This window comes from Amblyomma americanum, chromosome 2 (assembly GCF_052857255.1).
Source record: "Amblyomma americanum isolate KBUSLIRL-KWMA chromosome 2, ASM5285725v1, whole genome shotgun sequence".
In the NCBI taxonomy this organism is placed as follows: domain Eukaryota; kingdom Metazoa; phylum Arthropoda; class Arachnida; order Ixodida; family Ixodidae; genus Amblyomma; species Amblyomma americanum.
Window position 1 is genome coordinate 210455547 of NC_135498.1, and position 24808 is coordinate 210480354.

At 47.8% G+C, this 24808-nt stretch overlaps 1 protein-coding gene across 4 annotated transcripts in view; it reads right to left on the reverse strand.

Annotated features, from left to right (window-relative positions):
- LOC144122121 (rifampicin phosphotransferase-like) overlaps nucleotides 1–24808 on the reverse strand; it is a 798972-nt gene that overhangs the window by 340050 nt on the left and 434114 nt on the right. The window lies entirely within an intron of this gene.

A 24808-nucleotide genomic window follows, 5' to 3' on the forward strand; every position in this document is an offset into this window, starting at 1 on the left:
ATTTGCATTCTGAAAACCTAACTAAAATCCGACAGCAAAGGTGCAGTGCGCTATAGGTCATAACATGACTGCTATGCTTTGTATTTCTACATAAACACGTAAACACCTCCGTTTTTTTTTCATTCAGAGAGCTTAGCGAATTTGCGTAAGAAGCAGCAAAAAAATACCGCGCTTCTTTTCAACCCTTTCAGTCCCATGCCATTGCACGGAACAAGTCTCTTTACGAAGGTTCTAAAACATTTACGAGATTTCTGTATAGAATGCCCCTTCTTCAACTAGGTACAGTTTAATAGTTATGTAATCACATGACTCCTCATAACGTAATTTGCCGCAGCGACCCATAATTTATCTTACTTCATTTGGTCCGAGTAAGCCGTAGGGGCGGTGGCATGGTTTTCGCCATGAAAAAAAAGATGTTAGCGATGTTTGCATTGAAATGACGTCATATCTGGCGTCAGTAAGGCTGCGTTTCAAAGAGGGATATACTTACTCATTTTTGTTTTCTACCACCCCCCGAGCACGAGCATCCTTATCTCAAACAAGTTGTCACAAATTAAGCGCTCTTGCCATTGAATTTCCGAATTTATTCTTAGTAATATCGGTGAATTCAACTTTCCGTAATTAATTGAGCCGCGTAACTTTTCTGGCCAGCAAATATGAAGTTGAAACTTTCATCCCAGCTTGCCTCGATTTTAAGACCGTTAGCGCTTACTCTTCACGTTTAGAGATTTCGTGTGGTCGGCTACCACCCTTAAACACAGCGCCATCTGTGACAGCAACTACTCATCACGTTTTGGGATTTCGTGGGGTCTCCTACCACCCTGAGATCACAGCGGCATCTGTGGCACAACTAGAAAACAGCGCATCTCGCATTGAGACTTGTAGCGTCGTCTACAAAAGTATTGTAGAAGCAACCACCTGCCGCCTGCCAATGATGGCGTCACAGTCCAATATTGTGGATAGAGGTGGAACTTAGTGAGTATGACGTCTGGGGACGAAATGGCGCCATAGTTTTGGTTTCTCTAATCCAAGATAGCAGCCATTAAAATTGGTTGTGCCCTCTCATCCATTTCCCCCTCCTCACCCAAAAAATATCCTAAAACAGGTAGGAAAACTGTCCCGTTACGCGACCGCTATACATGTATGCATTCGTTCCGCTATATATACTCTGACAACAACGGGCACCCATCCGGGGACAGTTGTATACCGAAAATGGCAGGGAAATAAAACTTTATGGGTTGTGGTATAGAAATGAAACCACAATTAAATAATAGGTAACCATTGTATACGTGCAATTACTAATTTAAGGGTTACCATAACGTACCGCAAGCCGAATTCTATAGGCCCACCTGACCCCCCAAACGAAGCAAATTCCGTTTGGGGCGCATCTTGAGGGCGTGCAATTCGACCATGGGTAGACGTGCATCGTAATTTCTGATATACGGCGCAAGGTGGCGATCGTTCCGCTAGGCGGCGTTCGTGCACGCGCAGCCGAGCATGGTGGCAATCCACCCCGTTTCATAGGGTATTACATTCCTTTTCTCGAGGCGAGAAGCGCGTTCTCCGCTTTCTTCGTCTAGTAAAACAAGCAGCTAACGCTCGTTACTTCAGCGTCCTCCATACGGTGGTGGCCTTTTTAATTACAACAACCAATGTCCAAAACCAGTTGTCCTCCCCCCCTTTTCTGCTAATGTTCTAGATCATATCCCAAATATTAATCCTCACCTTTATTCTAATGCTACGCACCGAGATGGCTTATGCCGTCATCCCATAATTATTAGATACTGAGCCTAGCGCCTCACAGAAAAATAAATCTATAAAACAATCATCATCATCATCATCAGCTGACTACACCCAGCAGGTCCAAGGTCTTGCGCATGTCTCTCCAATTAACCCTGTCCTTTGCCAGCTGCACCCACCTTATGCCTGCGAACTTCTTACTCTCGTCTGCCCACTGTTGCAAATGGGTTGCAAGCCCCAAGGGTAGCGTTGGCCTGGCGGCCTGGGGCAAAGCTGGAAACATCCGAAGGTCCCGGCAAAGGATGAGTCGACTGGCAACAGAACAACTTGTTTATTCTGGCATCTCAAAAGAGCAGCCGGTCAGGGCGACCACGTTACTCGAAGGAAGGAATCGAAGTCTCTCCTTGGCGTCCGGGGCAGCTCGCTTTATACCCACGGAGTCGAGGGCAAGAGGGAACGGCTTGGGAAGAGTCATCCGATACGGCGACGCTTGAACATGTTCAGGCGTGACGGGCGCGTCCGCCAGGCCGGCGCCGGTCAGACCTCCTCGCCTCCCAGTTGAGGAGCTCCTCTCCCCGGCTGCCGCGCTTTGACAAGCGTGGGCAAAACATGCACACACACACACACACACGCACGCACGACGACACGTGGCACTGAAACATGCCTGGACGCGCTTGGCGGGAGGCGTTGCGGCCGCGATGAACGAAGCCGCGGCGTCCGTTGCATCCGCGCCGGCTATACCGCGCGTCGTAGGTAGGCGAGACGTAACAGACCGCCCCGCCGGGAGAAGGAGATCCCGATGGTCAGGGGACTGCATCCGCTGTCCAGAGGGATGTCGCTCGATGATGCTCGTAATCGAAACCGATCGTCCCTCGACGTTGCTTGAGCGCAGCGCACAGAGAAGGCCTCGTTCTCGGGTTCAGGATCACATAGGACACTGTAAAGTCACTTCGGGAGAGTTGCCATTTTTGTGCTCGTTCCCAGCAAGCGTTAGAACTACGCCGAAACGCAACCGCTCAGTCAGCAAGCACGAGACAACCCTCACTAAGCTCTGCCAGGCTCTTTCCCCTTTTATACTACTGCCTAGTTCCTTACAGTAGTCAAGCAGCACTCAGAACGCGTCCACAAATTGGAAAATTGCACTAGAAAGCACATAATCACTTTGAAACACTAAACAAAAGCAATATGTTAAAAATCCTGCCTCAGGAAGAAAACATCAGTAACCAACAACTTTGAGGCGGATTCCTACGTTAGGGGCTTCGACTTAAGCCATCGGCGTTACCGTTGAGACTCCCCTTTTTGTAACGCACCTCAAAGGAATATTGTTGCAAAGCGAGGCTCCAGCGCAGGAGGCGGCCATTTTTGGGAGATATGGTCTGCAGCCATTGGAGAGGGCAGTGATCCGTCTCAATGATAAACCTCGAGCCGGCTAGGTAGCATGACAATTTCTGAACGGCCCACACGAGACACGCACACTCTTTCTCGGTGGCGCTGTACGCCTGCTCACGACAGGTCAGCTTACGACTAGCATACAGGACGGGGTGTTCCACTTCTCCATTGTCCCTTTGGCACAGTACAACGCCCATGCCTCGCTCACTAGCATCGCACTGAACAACGAACCCTTTGGTATAGTCTGGCGATCGTAGCACAGGCTGGCTTGTTAGGGCGCTCTTTAGGGCGCTAAAAGCTCTCTCCTTTGTCTCGCTCCAGACGACTGTTTGGGGCTCTGTTTTTCTTAGAGCATCCGTCAGGGGAGCCGCGATATCGGAGTACCTGGGGATGTACCTCTGATAGTAGCCGGCGACACCCAAGAACGACCGAATATCGGTCTTCGTGCGCGGTTGCGGGAAGTCTCGCACAGCGGCCACCTTTATTTCAGAGGGGCGGCGACGACCCTGTCCAATCACGTGACCGAGGTAGACAACCTCGGCCTGTGCTAATTGGCACTTGGGAGCCTTGACTGTCAAGCCCGCTTCGCGCAGGCGGGTTAGCACTGCCCGCAAGTGTGCCATATGCTCAGACCAGGATGCGGAGAATATCGCTACGTCGTCTAAATACGGTAAAGCAAATTCTTCCTGTCCCCGCAACACTTTGTCCATGAGGCTTGAAAAGCAGTATGGCGCGTTCTTCAAACCAAAACTCAAAACTTTAGGACGGAATGTTCCCATTGGTGAAATGAACGCCGCATACCTACTAGCCTCCTCTGTAAGTGGAACCTGCCAATAACCCCTGACAAGATCTAGGGTGGAAATAAACTGAGCGCTACTAACTTTCTCAAGGCGCTCCTCGATGTTAGGGATCGGATAAATTTGATCCTTAGTGATAGAATTAAGCCTGCGGTAGTCGACGCAAGGACGAGGTTCCTTGCCCGGTACCTCAACTAAAATCAAAGGGGAGGTATAATCACTCTCACCCGCCTCAATAACACCGAGCTGTAGCATTTTCTTTACCTCAGCCTCCATAATATCGCGCTGGCGGGGTGACACCCGGTACGCCTTGGATCGTACTGGCTCTGGCGAGGTAAGTTCTATATCATGAGTAAGGACAGAAGTCCTACCAGGCCTCTCAGAGAACTGACCTTGAAACTCTTGTAAGAGTTGGTGTAGTTCGGTTCTCTGCTCAGCTGACAGCGGTGCTTTAATGATTAAGTCACTAATGACCTGATCAGTGTCTTCCCTGTTCGTCACTGAGCCTAGTCCCGGAAGCTCGACCGGAAGCTCTTCGGGAACGTTTACCATCATACACACCACTGCTTCCCGTTGTCTATAGGGTTTGAGCAGATTACAGTGGTAAACTTGCTGTGCTTTCCGTTTTCCTGGCAGACTCACCACGTAGTTAACATCCGACAGTTTTTGAACAATCCGTGCTGGGCCCTCCCACTGCACGTCGAGTTTGTTTTTTAGCGATGTGCGCAATATCATCACCTCATCGCCCACCTCAAAACGACGGGCCCTGGCTGTCCGATCATAATAAACCTTGGCCCTCTGCTGGGCCTTTGCCATTGCTTCACCTGACAACTCCTGTGCCCTTCTTAAGCGTTCGAGGAGACTAAGCACGTACTCGACCACGACTGGGTCGTCGCCCCTGCCTTCCCACGAGTCTCGAAGCATGCGAAGCGGAGACCGCAGCGAGCGACCGTACACCAGCTCAGCTGGCGAAAACCCCGTAGCCGCATGCGGCGCGGTCCTTAATGCAAACATCACCCCAGGCAGACACAGCTCCCAATCACTTTGTTGCTCAAAACACAATGCTCTCAACACGCGCTTCATGACGGAGTGGAGCTTCTCAACGGAATTCGACTGTGGGTGGTACACTGAGCTGTGTAACAGCTTTACCCCACACCTTTCGAGAAAGGCTGTCGTCAAAGCGCTGGTAAACACTGTGCCCTGATCTGACTGGATTTCCGCAGGAAAACCAACTCGCGCAAATATGGACAGTAGTGCATTGACTATCTCAACTGAGCTGAGATCTTTAAGCGGCACTGCTTCAGGGAACTTTGTCGCTGGGCAGATCACAGTCAAAATGTGTCTGTACCCCGTGGCTGTTACCGGCAGAGGTCCCACTGTATCAATAACGAGCCGTCTAAAAGGCTCCGTAATGATAGGTACCAACTTCAACGGCGCCCTCGATTTGTCCCCTGGTTTGCCAACCCGCTGACAGGTGTCACATGTCCTCACAAAGGTTTCTACGTCACGAAAACACCCTGGCCAATAGTACTCTTGCAAGAGACGGTCCTTAGTCTTCTTAACTCCTAGGTGTCCGGACCACGAACCGCCATGCGACAAGCGCAACAGATCCTGACGGTAGCACTGAGGCACGATCAGCTGATCGAACTCGACTCCTCTGCGGTCTAGATACTTCCGGTACAGGACCCCACCTCTTTCCACAAAACGAACATTTTTCTTGGCGATACCTTCTTTGACATTGCAGCGCATGTTTTCTAGGCTGCCATCCTTTTTTTGCTCTGCTATCAAAGCCGACCGGCTGACTTTTAGCAACCTATTAAGTCCATCGGACGTAGGCGCGATGGGCAAATCTGTAGATAGCTCTTCTAATTTTCCCGTGTCGGGCATTTCCTCTCCAGTACCTGGTGCCTTCAGCGCTACAGGCTCAATTTTATTCAGTTCGGACGTGCTCTGAATATCAGCTTGCTGCGCCTCCGACCCTTTCTCATTGCTCGACAACGTCGGCCCCGCAACTACCGCCTTTGCAGCGAGCTCCCGAACTCTCGATCTGGTTAAGGCCTGAACGCTAGCCTCACCAAACAAAAGACCCTTCTCGCGCAGGAGGTGATCGGACCGGTTCGAAAATAGGTACGGGTACTGGGGGGGCAGCATAGATGACACTGCTGCCTCCGTCTCAATTGCTCCGAAAGGTCCTTCAATGAGCACTTTTGCTAAGGGCAGACACACGCTGTGAGCTTCCACGGCTTGCTTGATCCATGCGCACTCGCCCGTGAACATATCGGGTTCTACGTAAGAGGGGTGAACTACATCCATTGTAGCTGCGGAATCACGAAGCACTCGGCACTCTTTCCCGTTCACGAGGAAGTCTCGCATGTAAGGCTCGAGAAGCTTCATGTTCTCGTCAGTGCTGCATAATGACAAAAACACGACTTTTGTTTTTGTTTCTGGACACTGCGCCGAAAAGTGACCCGGCTTCTGGCACGTATAACACACGCGCGCTTGCCTCGCCTCGAACCGCTTTCTGCGTTCGGCTTCGGCTGCCGCCGTCTCCTTACGTTCGGTCGGACTGCTTTCACTCGCATCCGCACTACGCGTGTCCCCCCTTGCTCTCATGGGTGTGAACTTCGGCCTCTCAGACTTGGAGCCAAATTCACCCTTTTGACCGTCCTTAGCTCCGCGAGCCCGACGCGTCACAAACTCCTCGGCTAGCTCGGCGGCTTTAGCCACTGTACTAACGTCTGGCCTATCCAAGACCCAGTACCGCACGTTCTCAGGTAACCGACTATAAAACTGTTCCAGCCCGAAACACTGCAGAATTTTCTCGTGGTCACCAAACGCTTTCTCTTCTTTGAGCCACTCCTGCATGTTTGACATAAGCCTGTAGGCAAACTCTGTATATGACTCATTTCTGCCTTTTTCATTTTCCCGAAACTTCCGACGGAACGCCTCCGCTGACAGCCTGTACTTTTTTAGCAGACTTGATTTCACTTGGTCGAAATCCTCTGCCTCCTCTCTCTTCAAGCGAGCGACTACGTCGGCCGCCTCACCGGGTAACAAAGTGAGCAAGCGCTGTGGCCACGTTTCCCGAGAGAACCCCTGCTTCTCGCACGTTCGCTCAAAGTTAACCAGGAACAAACCAATGTCCTCTCCAAGCTTAAACGGCCGCATCAGGTCAGTCATTTTGAACGATACCCGTTCTCCTGCACCGTGTGCCTGACTTCCATTACGAGCGCGTTCCATCTCTACCTCGAGACGCTTCATTTCCAAAGCGTGCTCTTCTTTCTCTTTTTGCTCTTTACGTTCGCGCTCCTCTTTCTCTTTTTGTTCTTTACGTTCGCGCTCGTCTTTTTCTTTTTGTTCCCTCTCCTCAATGGTCTCAAGGCATTCCGACAGCTCGTCATCCTCAGCCTCCAACTCAAGAATCGCCCTTAGCAGTTCTGGTTTTCTGAGTTTGTCCGAGACATCAAGACCCAACTCTCTTGCAAGCTCCAGCAATTTCGGTTTGCGCAACGACTTCAAATCCATGGCTGCTCCGAATGCTGCTTTCTCTACTGCCTACTATTGTCTTGCCGCAAACTAACCCGGCAGCAACGACAACCACAATTACCAGCTCTGTTTCTGACACTAACAAAAGCCTGGCAAAACTCAGAAGAAGAAAGTCCCGCACTCACCAAACCTCGCAGCCAAGAATTCAGCGCAGTCGTTCCGCTGCAGGCAACCAGTCATCACACAGGGCTCGTTGCACTGCTCCCGGATGGTCGTTGTGCTGCTCAGCATACAGTTGACCGCATATCTTCGCTGCTGGCCTCCGTTGTCGCGATCTCACCGCTGGCAACCAGTTGTTGCATTTGGGTTGCAAGCCCCAAGGGTAGCGTTGGCCTGGCGGCCTGGGGCAAAGCTGGAAACATCCGAAGGTCCCGGCAAAGGATGAGTCGACTGGCAACAGAACAACTTGTTTATTCTGGCATCTCAAAAGAGCAGCCGGTCAGGGCGACCACGTTACTCGAAGGAAGGAATCGAAGTCTCTCCTTGGCGTCCGGGGCAGCTCGCTTTATACCCACGGAGTCGAGGGCAAGAGGGAACGGCTTGGGAAGAGCCATCCGATACGGCGACGCTTGGACATGTTCAGGCGTGACGGGCGCGTCCGCCAGGCCGGCGCCGGTCAGACCTCCTCGCCTCCCAGTTGAGGAGCTCCTCTCCCCGGCTGCCGCGCTTTGACAAGCGTGGGCAAAACATGCACACACACACACACACGCACGCACGACGACACGTGGCACTGAAACATGCCTGGACGCGCTTGGCGGGAGGCGTTGCGGCCGCGATGAACGAAGCCGCGGCGTCCGTTGCATCCGCGCCGGCTATACCGCGCGTCGTAGGTAGGCGAGACGTAACACCACCTAACCTTCTGCCGCCCCCTGCTACGATTTCCTTCTCTTGGAATCTACTCCGTTATCATTACGAACCAGCGGTTATCTTTCCTTCGCTTCACATGCCCTGCCCAAGCCCATTTCTTCCTCTTGATTTCGGCCTGGATTTATTTATCCCGCGTTTGTTCCCTCACCTACTCTGCCCGCTTTCAGTCTCTTAACGTTACACTTATCATTTTTGTTTCCATGGCTCGTTGTGTTGTCCTTAACTTAAGCTGGACACCTTTCGTAAGCCTCCAGGTTTCTGCCCCGTAGGTGAGTACCGGTAAGATACAGCTGTTGTAAATTTCTCTTGAGGGATATTGTTAAATTGCTATTGATCATCTGATAGAAAATTCCATACGGGCTCCACCCCATTCTTATCCTTCTAGTTATTTCCCTCTCATCATCCGGATCAGCTGTCACTACCTGCCCTCCCTAAGTAGGCGTATTCCTTTTCCAGTTCCAGCACCACGCTGCAAATTGTGAACTGCTGTTCCTTTGCTAGGCTGTTGAACAGTACTTTGGTGTTCGGCATGTTAATTTTAGACCTACCGTTCTGCTCTGCCTGTCTATATTATTGATTGAGCTTTGCGGTTCATCTCCTGAGTGACTCAGCAAGGCAATGTCATCAGCGAAATGCAGATTATTTAGGTACTCTCTATTAACTCTTAACCTCAACTGTTCCAAATTCTGGCCTCGAAAAACCTCCTGTAAACAGGCGGCGAATAGCAATGGCGAGATCGTATCTCTTTGCCTGACGCCCTTCCTTATTAGAGTTTTATTGCTGACTTTATGGAGGACTATGGTAGCTGTGCAATTGGATACTGTGCAGCAATTGAGCATGCTGCAATTAAGTGAAAGCTGGGTAAGGTAGATTTAACTGCGCCTTTTCATCGCGAATTGTCATAGCGCTCAGCGGAAGTGAGCTAACTCTTGCTCATAAAAAAATCTTCCTGCTGTTATTGACGCATTTAGAGTCATTATCATCATATGTACTAACGCTGCACTCAACTGAAAACTGCACAGTCAGCCTGGTGTTGTCCGTGCTTAGGCAGCACTATCATCCCACAAGTTCTACCCTCCATGCAAGCACAGCTCATTTCAAAAGAGCCTTCTAATCCCTCTTTTAATAACAACATGTTTTAAGCCCACCCCGCATATAAAGCCGTTACACAAAGGGCCATTGAGTTACCTTAAATAACTAAATAAGCTCGTAAACTTCCGGCAGAGAACGGCAATCAATTGCTATCTTAAAGCCTAGTCTCTCAAATCTGTAGTCGACACGTATTTAAACACATTGTACATAACCATGTGTATTCTATTACCATTTAATTACTACTAAGCATTTTTTCTTGGCCTAAATGTCTTTTCCACTAATAATAGAAATGAGCCCTCTTCTACTCTTGCCTTGTCTTCTTTTCCACTCCATTACCCTTAAGGACCAGCGGTTATCTTGCGTTCGCATTACTTGCCCTGCTCAAGCCCATTTCTTCCTCTTTATTTCGAATAGAATGTCATTAGCCCGCGTTTGTTCCCTCAGCCACTCTGCTCGCTCCCGGTCTCTTGACCTTATACCTATCATTTTTCTTTCCACGGCTCGCCGCGTTGTGCTTAACTTAAGCTTAAACCTTTTCGTAGGCTCCACATTTCTGTCCCGTTGTTGAGTACCGAAATGATGCAGCTGTTGTACACTTTTCTCTTGAGAAAATACCATAATATATCAGAATATTTGTCAGCATGTAGAGCCTCATCCTTCATCTAAAACCCATTATGCTGGACTCCAAAGGGCGACTGAACTGATAGCTCGATGCTCACAGATGTCAAAGAAAATCGTAACTTCCCTCGGAGTCGAAACTGTGTGGACCGAGAACTAGCTTGTGAAAAATTGAATATCCTCGCAAAAAAATTTAAAACTGGCCTCGCACCTTGTAATTTTGGGCTGCCAAAAGGCGACTTTTACGGCCAAACCTCTCACGATGACGTCACTCTTGGCACGGAGAAGAAAGGTGGTGGCTCGGCCATCACGGCAGTGAACTGATTTTCATCGTTCGCTGTAGTCTTCGTACGCAGTTTGTGTTCGGTAAGGGGTAGTGATCACTGGAGTTTTGTTGCGGGACGCACTATTCCCTCGAATAAGGTGAAGGAAGTGGGTTACTAACATTTTCAAGAGACAAGGCGCGGCGAGAAAAATTCATTTATGCTGCCTGGCAGTCCAATAGATCACCGACACCGACAGCGCGTTTGCTCGAAAGATTCTACATGACAGTAGCACAAAGCAGGCATATATTTGAAGGAGGGGTAGGTTCCGAGAAAATTAATTGCAAGAAATTGAAGTCGGCCGCGGTTCCAACGTGGCTCTAATCCAGTTACCAATTAAGATCCCTATTTCTAGAGGGGCAGCTGTGAAAAGGAATCGAGCGAGAGAGTTTTACAAAATCGTTCGTGTCGGTTCTAGTTTGTTCACCTGAAATCTGAATAACTGCTGCAAGTAATGAACACAAAAGTATTTGAGGCTGTGTTAGAGAACGACCACTAGCCTGAAACCGTTGCGTATCGGCGTGCCACACGCGTGCCTGGGAACCCCTCACCTGACTTTATTGCAAATAATATATAAATATTGTCACCGACAAACATCGCAGGACGCGGGAAGCACAACCGTTTACTGGGGCGACGCTTGCCGAAAAGCCGCGCTCATTCAAGAAAAACAAGACGTTCGGCCACGCGGTGGGAGACAGGTTCGGCCACCAGGTGGCGCCGGCAGAATGTCAGCAATGTGGCATTGCCGCCCTCCCTTCCAATACGCATCGACTCGATGCCGAACGCGAAGGGGGAAAAAACGTACGTAAGGCTTCTAGGAAGCGGCGCGAGTGTCTTCTTGAAAAGGGGCTAACGGGAGTAATGGGCTTCATTCGCGCCTCGTGGACTACTTTGGATGTCGGTTGTCGAGACGACCGGACAGTTCCTTGAGGGAGAACCTCGTAGGTCACCGCGCTGATGCGGCATAACACCTAGTATGGACCAAAGTAACGGCGAAGAAGCTTCTCAGACCGCCCTCGCAAACGGATCGGACACTATACCCAGACTTTGTCACCGGGTGTGTAAATCACCTCCCTGCGGCGGAGGTTGTAGCGCTGGGCGTCGCGTTGTCGTTGGCATCAGATTCGCTTTCGAGCAACTTGGTGAGCGGCTTCGGTGTCACGAACAAATTGTTCAGAGTCCACGACAGCAGAGGGAGTAGGATCCGTAAGAAGCATGGCGTCCAGCATGGTCAAGGATTCGCGACCGTGCACCAAATGGAACGGAGTGAAACGCGTCGTTTCGTGGAGCGCAGTGTTGTATGCGAACGTGATGTAAGGCAGTATCCGGTCCCAGTTTGCATGGTCATCGTCGACATACATAAAAAGCATATCGGCAATTGTCCTGTTAAGCCGCTCATTCAGTACGTTTGTTTGCGGATGGTAACCTGTAGTCTTGCGATGGCTGGTGCCACTGAGTCGAAATACCTCGCTCGTAAGAGCCGACGTAAACGCGGTGCCCTTGTCAGTTAATACGACTGTTGGCGCTCCGAGACGAAGCACAATGTTGTGAATGAAAAATTGTGCAACTTCGGCGGTGGTGCCACGGGGAAGAGCCTTGGTCTCACAGTAGCGGCTAAGATAGTCAGTGGTAACAGCAATATACGGGTTACCCATGGAAGACGCCGGAAAGGGGCCGTGTAAGTCCATTGCGCCCTGTTGAAATGGGAGGCGCGAGGGATCGATAGGTTGCAGAAGCCCGGCCAGTTTGGTCGGTGGCGTCTTCCGGCGCTGACACTCACGACAGGTTCGCACGTAGCGGTGGACAGCCGCAGCAAACCTGGGCCAGTAGTACTTGTGGCGTATGCGCGCATACGTGCGGGAAAACCCGAGGTGACCAGAGAAAAGGTCGTCGTGGCACGCATGGAGAACTTCCTCACGAAGCGTTGTGCGCACTACAAGCAGATAGACAGTGTCCGTTGGCCGTAGTTCTTTTAGTAGAGGACAGCATCGCGCAAGCAAAACAATGACAGTCCGCGCTTGAAGAGTCGAAGTGGTGATGGAGCGGTTTCTTCGAGATACCCGATGAGGGGCAGCAGTTCGGAGTCGTCCCTCTGTTGGCTCACAAGGGTGTGTGCGGTGACAGCCCCGAAAAAAGAGGCATCGTCGTCGGATTAGTCCCTGGGACAGGGAATAGGAGCGCGGGAGAGACATCATCACTGTGTTTCTGGCCGGACATGGGCACGACGGTGACAACAAATTGTGATAACCGAAGGCTCCATCGAGCAAGCCGCCCCGAGGGATCTTTCAGGTTTGCCAGCCAACACAGTGAATGATGGTCGCTCACGACCCGAAACGGGCGGCCATACAAGTAAGGTCGAAATTTGGTGACTGCCCACACACAGCCAAACATTCCTTTTCCGTGGTGGAATAATTGACTTCGGAACGGGATAAAGTGTGACTGGAGTAAGCAATCACACGTTCTAGACTATGCTGCCGCTGAACAAAGACCGCACCGAGACCAACGTTACTGCCATCAGTGTGCAGTTCCGTGTCGGCCTCTTCGTCGAAGTGGCCAAGCACAGGCGCACATTGGAGACGGGATTTGAGTTCCGTGAAGGCTCTTTCCTCGTCCTCGCCCCCGAAGAAGGTTTCAGCGTCTTTCGTCAGGCGGCTCAGTGGCTAGGCTAGCTTGGAGAAATTGCGAACAAACTGGCGATAGTACGCGCAGAGGCCCAAGAAACGACACAGGCTCCGTTTGTCTGTTGGCTTAGGGAAGGCAGTTACGGCGGCCGTCTTTTCGGGGTCTGGACTAACACCTCGAGCGCTAACAATGTGACCAAGAAACTTCAACTCATGAAACGCAAAGTGACAATTTTCTGGCTTGAGAGAGAGAGACCAGCGGAACGTATGGCCTCGAAAACAGCACGCAAACGTTTCAGGTCGTCATCTAACGTATCAGAGAAGATCACGATATCATCGAGATATACGAGGCACGACTTCCACTTGAGGCCAGAAAGTACGGTGTCCATCATTCATTTAAATGTGGCAGGGGCCGAGCACAAACCAACAAGGAGCACCTTAAACTCGTACAAACCGTCAGGAGTAATAAATGTGGTCTTCTCTCAGTCGCGTACCTTGACCTCTATTTGTCAATGCCCACTACAGAGGTCATGGGACGAAAAGTAGGTGGCATGGCGCAGGCGGTCTAGGGAGTCATCAATGCGTGACAGAGGGTACACATCCTTTTTCGTGACGTTATTGGAACGTCTGTAATCTACGCAGAACCTGAGGGTGCCATCTTTCTTCGTGACGAAGACAAAAGTTGATGCCCAGGATGCCCAGGGTCTCGTGGACGGCTGTATGACGTCGTCCTAGAGCATTTGTGTAACTAGAAGTTGAATGGTTGTGTTGAGAAAACACAACCGAACGGTTGTGTTGAGAACTTTTTTCACTATATGGAGCATGTTTTTCAATTTGCCACCGAATATAATTACACTGTATATATAGGTGGTGATTTCAATGTCGATATGCATGAAAATACACCCAGAAAGTCACGACTATCATTACTAATGGAATCATATTGTCTTGTAAACGTTGTGGCATTACGTACACGCATAACACCCACTACGGCAACACTTCTTGATTTGCTGATTACAAATAACGCAACAAATGTGCTCTCAACCGGGGTTATTAATTATGCTGTTAGTGACCACCTGCCTGTTTACATCGTATGTAATAGTGTGCCTGTATTAAAATCAACCTGTAAACAAACAAATGTAAAAATACAGCAGATCACCCCAACCACGTTAGAAACATTTCGACGCAAAATAATGAACGTCAACTGGGAACCAGTTTTTGCTGCATTGACTGCTGACATAGCGTTTAGTTGTTTTCTGAAGATATTCGCTTGTATATATCGTAACAGTTTTCCGTACAAAGATATAAAGAAACCAAAACGAGCTCGTAAACCCTGGATTACCTCGCATATTCTTCGAATGATTGCCAGGAAAAATTCCCTCTATCAGAAATTCTTACAAAGTCGCTGTCCAGAATCGTGGGAAACGTTCAAGAGGTACCGAAACAAACTGAACTTAACTTTAAGAAAAGCGAGGAATGCATATCACCTTAACATGTTCGCTGGTCTGACCGATCAAAAGAAAGTTTGGAATAGGTTGAATCGAGTCTTGAACCCTAACTCTACAAATACAATTGACAGTATTACAATGGAAGGCATTAGTTATAGTGGACTCACACTCGCAAATAAGTTTAATAGCTATTTCAGTGGACTTGTTGATAGTGAACACAACAATATGGCATTGGATTACATTACGAATCATACAAGTAACAGTATTTTTATAACATGTTGTGACGAAAATGAGGTGCTTAATATATATAAAGGCATGAACAATACAAACAGTGAAGATGCTTTTGGACTGAAAATGAAACCAGTTATGTACGTCTTGGACATTATCTGCCCAATTTTAACTTAGATTTATAACTTGTCTTTGACTACCGGCATTTTCCCTTTGGACATGAAAATAGCAAAAGTAGTTGTTCTTTATAAAGGTGGTTCGAAAAACGAGCTTGGTAATTATAGACCAGTGTCTATATTGCCTATTTTTTCTAAGGGCTTGGAAAAAACAATACATTTACGACTTTCCAATTTTCTTGAAAAATACAACGTGATAACTCCAAGACAGTTTGGATTTAGACCTAAGTCCTCTACTGAAATGGCTCTCTTGAAGCAAAAAGAAATAATCTTAAATAATATTGAATGTAAACAAATAACCCTTGGAATATACAAAGATTTCTCCAAAGCCTTCGATAGGATTCATCACGAAACTCTTCTTCTTAAACTTTCTGCATACGGTGTCCGGAACAAAGCACTATCTCTTATCACCAGCTATTTAACTGACCGATATCAGTACGTTTCTATAGATAATCATCGCTCTACTTACAATAAAATAAAGCATGGTGTACCTCAAGGTAGTATCCTTGGTCCCTTATTATTTAATGTATATATTAATGATTTAGTACAGATTGACTCCAAAACAGAATACGTAATTTACGCTGACGACACTACTTTATTTCTGACCGGCACCAACGCGAATGATATAGTAGAAAAGGCTAATAGCGTGTTGGGAAAACTTAACTCATGGTCTGAAAAAAATTCCCTACTAATAAACACACGGAAAACGAAGGCGATATTTTTTAGAGCTAAAAATGTCAAATGGGCTGTACATACAGATTTAGTATTGGGTGGTAATATAATAGAAATAACTAATGTTGTAAAAACACTTGGCGTTCACTTCAATGAATTTATGTTATGGGACTACCACATCGAGCAAATAGAGAGTAAGCTAGCTCGCGTTGTCGGCATACTCAGAAGGTTAAAGTGCATGATACCTACTAGGACAAAACTTGTTATTTACCATGCCCTCTTTGACTCTCATGTTAAATATTGTCATTTGGTTTGGGGTACAAAGACGCAAACTAATATTCAAAAGGTTTTGACATTACAAAAAATGCAGTCAGAGCAATTGCGGGTGCCACATACTTAGCACATACGAGTGCTCTATTTGCAAAATACCGCATTATGGATGCAAGGGTTATTCATCAGTACCGTGTAATTCAGCAGTACAAATCTCAGGTACATAGTGACAGCACATTTTTTTCTGACCTTGCGAATCTACGGGAAAATACCGCTGTTCACAACACAAGACACTACGAATATTGGTATGTACCTTGTCCACGCACAAATTACGGTTTTCAAACACTCAGGTATGTGTTGCCATCTTTCCTTAATAGAAATGCTTTCACTAATAAATCCATTCTTTCCGTTTCATATAACGCTGTCAGAAATATGTTCTTACAAAACAATGAATCATATCCAACGGTAAAATAAACTAAGTATCCATGTGCTGTGAATAAACTATCATTTGCGTGTGTGTAACAGTACCGAGACTATTCTGGTGATCTGTTATGAAGATATTCTACATATTTTTTATTTCATGCATTCTCTTGTTATTGTTTTACTGCTGCCTGTCATCGCCGTGCCAAGCCGCTACGGGAGATGGGAGCTTTGTCAAGCCGCGTGCGCGGCTTTTTTTCCTTTCTCCTCAGCCATTGTACATGACTGAAATAAATGCAAAATGAATGAATGAAAAAATTCTTTTGAAGACACGCAATAAGGGCGCTGGCATAGTGGTCTTTGGTCGTCAGCAGCGATAATTCGGTGCTTGGTAAGGGGCGTCTGTCACACCTTGGAAGTCGATGCAAAAACAGTCACGGAAGGAAGAGATGAGGTTTTCCACGCAGCGTTTCTGACTGGCCAAGAGGTGCGGGTTTACGTCGGTCGGAATGGCTGTAGCCGTTGCATCGTCGATGTCTGACGTGGTGGACAAAGAGCACAGCCCGGAACACTCCTCAAACTCGTCAAAATAAGCGATGACCGCCGTCTTCGTTAAATGCTGTGGTTCACAAGTAAAGTGGGTTAAAAGATGTCGGTGCGACGGTTGGCAAGCTCTACTATTCCTCGCGTGACACAAACTTGCCGAGCGAGTAGCAGCGACATGTTTGCTTCAGCGATACGAATAGTGCCGGTGCTGTTTATTACACTCGACTGTGACTAACTTGCTGGCTCGCGGAGGGATTGTGATGTGGTCGTCACATACGCGCAGCATTACTCTGTTGGGCTCGGTGTGTGTGTCAAAGGCTCGCTTGGTGAAAAAAGATACCATGAGCTCCCGAAGGTAAATGACCGCACCATACACTTGAAGGAAGTCCATGCCCAGAATGAGATCTTTCGAACAGTCATGTAATACGGCAAAGGAGCCAGTGAAAGTAAGACCGCGGATCTGGATGCAACAGGTGCAGACGCCGATCGGCATTACATGGCCACCGGCGGCGCGGATCACGGGTCCACACCAAGGCGTCAGAACCTTAGGAGGGTTGTGGCGAGCTGCCTGCTCATCACAGAAAAATCAGCGCCGGTATCGACGAGTGCAGTCACTTCATCACTGTCGGCGGTTACTAAAATTTCAGCATCAACTAATCGTTCGCAGCACGTCCGATCGGGTCGTCGCCGCTCGGCTCGTCACGTCAAATCGTCGGGTGGAGGCTGTTGACTCTGTGCAGTGACGGCGGCTCTACCCCAGGAGGACGCCGTCTTCAGATTTCCCGGCGAGGGGACGTGCCTCTGAACTGACCATAGGATGAGGGCCGACTGGGCGAAGCAAAGCGCCTCGGGGACGGCGATCGCGATTGACGCCGCTGCGAGGTCGGGGGCAGCACCTGATTGGCCAGGTACTCCTCTATGTCATACGGTCTTTCACCATAGCACGGTCGTGATGCGTCCGGTGGGAATCCTCCCAAACCCATCCGCCGGTACGGGCAATTCTGCAGAATATGGCCGGACTCCCCGCAGTGGTAGCAGAGCGGGCGATTGTTGGATGTTCGCCATACGTGCGATTTGCTGAAAGGAGGGCACAGGTCCTGCTGCTGCTCGACGGTACGCAGGGGACGATGGGGTGGTCGTGGTTCGGCAAAGGGGCGAAACGCTTGCGGCACGGGGGCAGGCCGGCTCAGTGCATCGCTGTAGGACATCACGTGCGGCTCTGATAGTGGTGCTGGTGGTGGCTGCACCGCTCGCGGAATTTCGTCACGGAGGGCATCGCCTGTAGAACGTGTGCTTTACCACGGAGCATCCAAGTGGAGGTGTCGCAGTTCTTCGCGGACAATCCGCCGCACAAGCTCTCGCAGCGCCTCATCCCCGGGTCTGGCAAGGACGTGCTGTAGTGAGCGGCTGCTACATTTGCCTGACGGCCGTATTGGCCACTCCGTTCCTGCAATTAACGTTCCATGTTCGCAGCTTCTTTGGCGAAGGCGGCGACGGTTCTCGGAGGGTCGCGCATGAAGCCAGCAAACAGCTGCTCCTTTACCCCACGCATAAGGTGCCGCAGCTTTGTAGCTTCGGGCATGGCCGGGTCGGCCCGATTAAAGAGGCGGGTCACGTCCTCAATAAGCATGGCCACGCTCTCATTGGACTGCTGTGACATGGAGCGAAGGGCAATTTCAGCATTTTCCCTTCGCTCGTTCGAGCTGAATGTGGCGAGCGACTCACGGCGAAAAGCTGCCCAGTTGGAGAAGGACGCCTCGTGGTTAACGAACCGCGTTTTCGCCGAGTCTTGCAGTGCGAAATACACATTCATCAGTCTGCGCTCGTCGTCCCATTGGTTGAATGCAGCAACCCCGTCAAAACTGGCCAACCAATCTTCAACATCCTCGAACCGGTCTCCGTGCAAGGATGGTGGCCACCAAGGTCCGAGAAGGACGAACGGCGGGGCATTGCCGGAGTACTGGCCTGTCTGGCTGCCAGTGGTGGAAGTCATACCTCGCACAGGCCTTGTCAGTGGCTCATACTCGTGTTGCAGGCCTCGCAGGCGACGGCTGTCTTTGCGGACAGGTGTGGCGTCAACGCGTCGGGGAGAAGCGTGACCGACAAATGTCGCAGAACGCGGGAAGCACAACCGTTTACTGGGGCTAGGCTTGCCGAACAGCCGCGCACATTCAAGAGAAAGAAGACGTTCGGCCACGCGCTGGGAGACAGGTTCGGCAACCAGGTGGCGCCGGTAGAATGTCAGCAATGTGGCAATATTATTGCCTCACATTTAGAAATAAATCGAGTATGGACTCAATACCATTCACCCGCTGTTGTACCCGCTGTGCATTGGTTACTGAACTATGTTGCCTGCGGAACGTTTCAACATGTAGAAAGAGTCAACATTTGCAGTGAAGGCTTTGAGGAGCTCGTAACAGTAATCATTTGCCTTCACTTCCTGAATAGCTCCCAATCTAGGCTGAGATCTTTTCCTTTCCCGCGCCCATCTTGCACACAAAACTCACTTCCTCTTTCATTTCTGATCGTGAAGCCTTAACCATTATCATCAGAAGTAGCAGCCGGACTTCCTCCACTGCAGGGCAAACACCTCTCCCATGTCTCTCCAATTAACCCGGTCCTTTGCCAGTTTTTCCCACCTTTTACCTACAAAGTTCTTAATCTCATCCGCCCACCTATCTTTCTGCCGCCCCGTGCTCAGATTGTTTTCACAAATTTTCTGCTATCAAAAATCTCAGTCACAATCCGTTCTGTAGGAAAGGGTCACTACCTGCTGGTTGATGCTGCTTTTCACTATGACTACACTCTCCCAAGAAATCCAAAAAATTTAACAGCAAATGTTTTAGATGGGCTTATAGAGGAGTGTCTGGGTAAATTTCCAACATCATACTGCTTTTTTTTTCACAGATTCCTTCAGCAAAAGACAAAGGCAGATTTTGGCATATTCCAGGTCTCTTTTGGATTTCTTCCATTAGGGCCCCTAATTATACGCCAATATTCGTTACTGAATTTGTAGCGGTCTATTTGGCCTCACAAAAGGTCCCTTAAAACGTTAATCAGGTCATTATACTTGCTGACAACTTTTCTGTCCTCACTGCAATCGAAGGCTCCAGGGACGCTGTTCTGGGCCGTTCCTTAAGATTTTTCATTCCGCCTCATGTTAAACAAGTGCACTTTCACCGGATACCAGGACATTGCGGCATTGATGCTGATATGAAGGCTGCTCTTTTATCAAAATTGGTGCTTTACGGATCTGTGGCACCATTTATTCCAAACACTGTGCATTTGACAACAGCCCGCTTTCCACGTTTCCTGCAGCGGCATTCTTTGGGTCATGAGCCTTTCCTCGCGTCATGAGCCTTTCCTGGCTACACCGGATTTTCAACATTTCGCATTCCAATGGCGTGGGCGCTTATGTAGTTCATGGCAATACGAGGGATCCATGGCCCTCTCTTGTAATCCAGAATACCGCGACGAAATATTTATTTTTGCCGATCAGCGTTCTCTGTGTGGAACCTTTGTGAAGCATGTGGTGAAATTGAATCACTTGATCACTTTCCCCTCTCCTTTCGGTGGTTTGTTTTTCTGACGAAATTTAATCTGCAGATTCCCCCCTCCCTAGATTAGGGCTTCCACTTTCTATTCCTGTTCTGTCCTTTGGGAGAAGCACCAGGGGATATGTCCTAAAACCAGTGTGCGATTGTCCGCATAATTTCATCATCACGAGACTCCTTTTTTAGTTACGATCTTCAAAACTACTTTCTACATCACAAAACTGAACCTCATCTACCTTAAATGAGTCAATATTTAAGAACTGTTTAAATGTACAAGCCACCCCGTCCAATATCCCACTGTGGGCATGCGCCACTCCAACACAGGAAAACAACAACCTTGGCAGTAATATCGAAGTGCTACGGGCGGTGCGAGACCAAAATTTTCCTTATCAGTTTTTTGTGGTGGACATAGCTGCGAGTCATTAATACAGTTGCAATGTCAACACACCATTACTCCCACTGTTGGAGGACACTAACAAGGAACAACGGATTTGAGCTCTGACTCTAGCGGGGTGTTCTTTTCCCGATTCGCTTTTGGAGCAGCGCGGCAGCGCTCATATGCGGCTCGGTTGCCAAGAGCGGCGTTGCCACTAACTTCACGCTAAGCATACCCTAACTGGCGCGCGCGGGAGTTTCGAACTCCGTTGCAAGATTGTTTGCTTATTTAAAAACTATTGTTTTTGTGATTTAAAGAGGTTGCGTAAACTGGAACCATTAACCCAGTATCACAAAAAATCACCGGATTTGCATCAATGTAAGGAGACGAAACAAAATGAATCTTTGCAGAATGTCGTCTCAATATGGCGAGCTAAATCAACTTTAACTGCCTACAGTAGACTGCCCCTACAGGAGAATATTACAAAGACAAGTATTAGCGCTCGCCAAAGTGATCCCGCTCTGCACGTACTCACAATCCCCGTAATGCGCCTCAACAGATGGACCCGTTCTCACCAGCAGGGAGCATGCCATCACTGTCCATATTGGGGTCAGAGCCCTCTAAAGCTTTCTTGTTTCCAAGCCATGTGAATCTTTTGCTGGAGTAATTGAGCCACATCGCTCATTTCTGACGTCCCAGTTGGCGTTCACCTCAGCGATTATTTTACAGTGTGTAACCTGCCTTAACCTCGAGTGCTTCGTGCTATACCCACCATTAAAGAAAAAACGGTTTTAATCAGCACTAAACATCTGCTTAATAGCCAACGAAATGGACTGCTCGTCTACACAGATGGCTCATCAGTGAACTCCTTCAGTTCATTAGACTATGTGGTCACCCCTTTAATGCCGACCTTATTCACGATAAAAACTGGTTACAGCAAGCCTTCGACTGGCCGCCGTTCAGAGTTTGACTTCCAATCATCATCATCACTATCAACCTGAGTACGTCCACTGCAGGGCAAATGCATCTCTCATGTCTCTCCAATTAACCCTATTCTTTGCTAGTTTCGGCCACCGTATCTCCACAGAATTATATTTCTCATCTGACCACCTAACTTTCTGCTGCCCTCTGTTTCGTTTGCCTTCGCCTGGAATCCACTCGGTTACCTTTATATACCAGCGGTTATCTTGCCTTCGCATCACATGTCCCACCCGAGCCAGTTTCTTCATCTTCAAATGGAAGGAAATTTTATATTCCTTTGCTCAATGTACAAGGATGGAGCAGGCGCAAAAAGCTACTGCTACCAGAAGCTTGACGAGGTGACGGCCCCAATTCAGGACAGCAATATTGTGGCAACCTTTCATTCTCAAAATACCAAAGAAGTGTCACAAATATACTGTTATACGAAGCAAGAAATACAGTGTCGAAAAAGGAAACATGGGATTGACAGGATGAGGAAGAAAATCGCGCTGAGTTCACATTTCACATTGTTGCATTATATGCACCCAGGACCACCTGTTTCAAACATCTTCTAGACAGCCTAGACGGTCTGATGAGACATCGTCGGTCTGATGAGCATAATTGCTGAGCAGAACAGGCAGACTAGAGGTTAATTACTTAAGGACACTGTTGTTTGGTGGGGTTGGTATATAGAACACATCTGGGTGACGTGTGTTATATTACTGAACAGTTAACTGCAGTGTGGCGATGTTGTGGATACGGTTATCCTTTTTTACAGCTGTAGAGTACGATACGGTAAGACGGTAGTTATAATTGTCACAAACCTTAATAACTGCAAATCTTTTAACACGTTCTTGTGTGTGAGAATCATACTTTACGTTAGCTATAATTCTTATTACTTTCTTTTGCAACAACAATAATTTGTTAAAGTCCGTTTTGGTTGTAGTTTCCAATACCAAATGAGCATACGGCAGTTGGGGAAGAATTAGCGAATTTTGCAGTAGCAGCTTAACTTTTTGAGGTAACTCATGCCTACATTTGTATATTATACCAATAGCTCTCGAAACGTTTTTGTAGGTTTCATTAACATGTTGATCCCATGTTAGGTTACTGGAAAAATGAACACTCAGAACCTTCATACTTTCTACAATTTCAATCAGACTGGTACCAAGCGCTAATTTATTTGTGGAAATGAATTTTGTTCTCGGCCGGTGTAGGACCGCCTTAGGTTTTTCTGTATTTTTATATAGCATTGAATTTTTTATCGTCCATGTTGCGAACAGCCGTAGTGACTCATTACTAACTGTTTCTATGTCTTGGGTTGTTTTTCCTTTGAGTAATAAGCTTGTGTGATCGGCATGACAGATCAAAGAAACCTGTGGGTTACGAAACAGTCAATGCAAATCATTGACACACAAGCGGAATAAAAGTGGCCCTAAAATACTTCCCTGAGGAACTCCTGTTTTCATGTCTTTAATGTCTTAAACAAAATTTCCAATTGACACAAACTGCTTACGTTGAGTTAAGCAAGACGCTAGTAACCGAAGAGAAACACCATGGACACCGTATGATATTAGTTTAAGAAGGAGGTTTTCAAGCCGCAAGAAATCGAAAGCCTTAGAGAGTTCTATGTATATTCCAAGTGTTAAATTATTTTCCAAAAAGCTTTTTAATATTATTTCCATTTGCAGCAAGTGCCGTTTCGGTAGAGCGATACTTACGAAACCCGTGCTGGAAATCATGAAGCACTGAATGTTCAGTGAAGTAGGTGGATAAAAGTTTTCCAAAAAAGCTTTTTAATATTATTTCCTTTTGCATCAATAGCGCTGTATCGATAGAGTGAGAATTGTGAAACCCGGGCTGCAAATAATGAGGCACTGAATGTTAAGTGAGGTAGCTGGATAATCTCGAGCTGGATAATCGAGATAGGCCTGTAGATTTTATTATGTTTCTATCCGCACCTTTGAAGATTAGCGCAACTTTACCAGTTTGCATTGACTTAGAAAAAAACGCCGGTTGACAAGACTATGTTTAAAATATGCGTTAATGTTGCTTTTATAATTCCAACCACGTACTTAAAAGGCTTTATTTCTAAATTGTTAGCGTTGCACACGTTGCTGTTAATTAAATTCATTATTGCGGAAGCGACCTCGCCTTCATCCGTTGGACACAAACATGGTACTTTCGTTTGGTGCAATATCTGGCAGTGTAAGATCTGTTTCTTCCAAAGAAGCACTTGAAGTGGAGCATTAGCTTGAGGAAGCCATCAAAAAGGTTTGCTAGACTGTATTCTGAAACATTTATACCCTCATGAGAGATCGCTTCGATTTCAATAGTACCACGGGTACGACACAACCCAGCATCTAATTTCTTCCAGGTTAAACCAGAGCGCTGAATATTATGTAAATATAATATACAGTAGTAGGCTGATTTAGCTTCTCGGATTATGTTGACAAGCGCATTTCTAAAAGATTTAAATTCAATAAGAATATTTTGATCTTTTGTTTCAAGAAACTGTTCAAAAAGATGATTTTGTCATCAGTTCTTTCTCGAATATTCCTCGTTATCCAAGGCTTTCGTATTCGATTTTCCTGCTTGACAGTTTTAAGAGGAAATCTTTCAGTATGAGCAGTCTTTATCGTAGTCAGAAGAGTTTCATAGGCCTGCTCGGCATCTGTTACTGTGTATGAGTGTTCCCATGTAATGTTCTGCAAACATTTTTTAAAGAGGTCTAAATCATCTCCGAAATATCTCGCAGTGTTCGTTTTCTTTCTGCTTTTTCGACAGAGTTGCTGCTTTCTCAATCATATAAACAGGCAAGTGACCGCTTGTTTTCGACTAGAATGTCGTCAACCCGCTTTTGTTCCCTCACTGACTCTTCCCGCTTGGCGGTCATTAAAAAGTGGCAGTGGCTTAACTTGGCTAACCAAGGAATTCAGCGAAAAGCAAGGACGCTTGCTGAGTATCTGAGGATCGTCCATGGCAGCTCCGCTACGCGCTCGTAACAGCCGTTCTACTGTATATATACAATAGAAATAGGTTCAGAGACCTCCTTGGTGTGTCAGTCTGGTTTTCCAAAAAAATAGCTTGTTCGTGACCTGCTCTGATTGTGACAACAGCTACCACATCGGTAACTGTTCAGGGTTACCGACAAAGGCGCACAGGGCC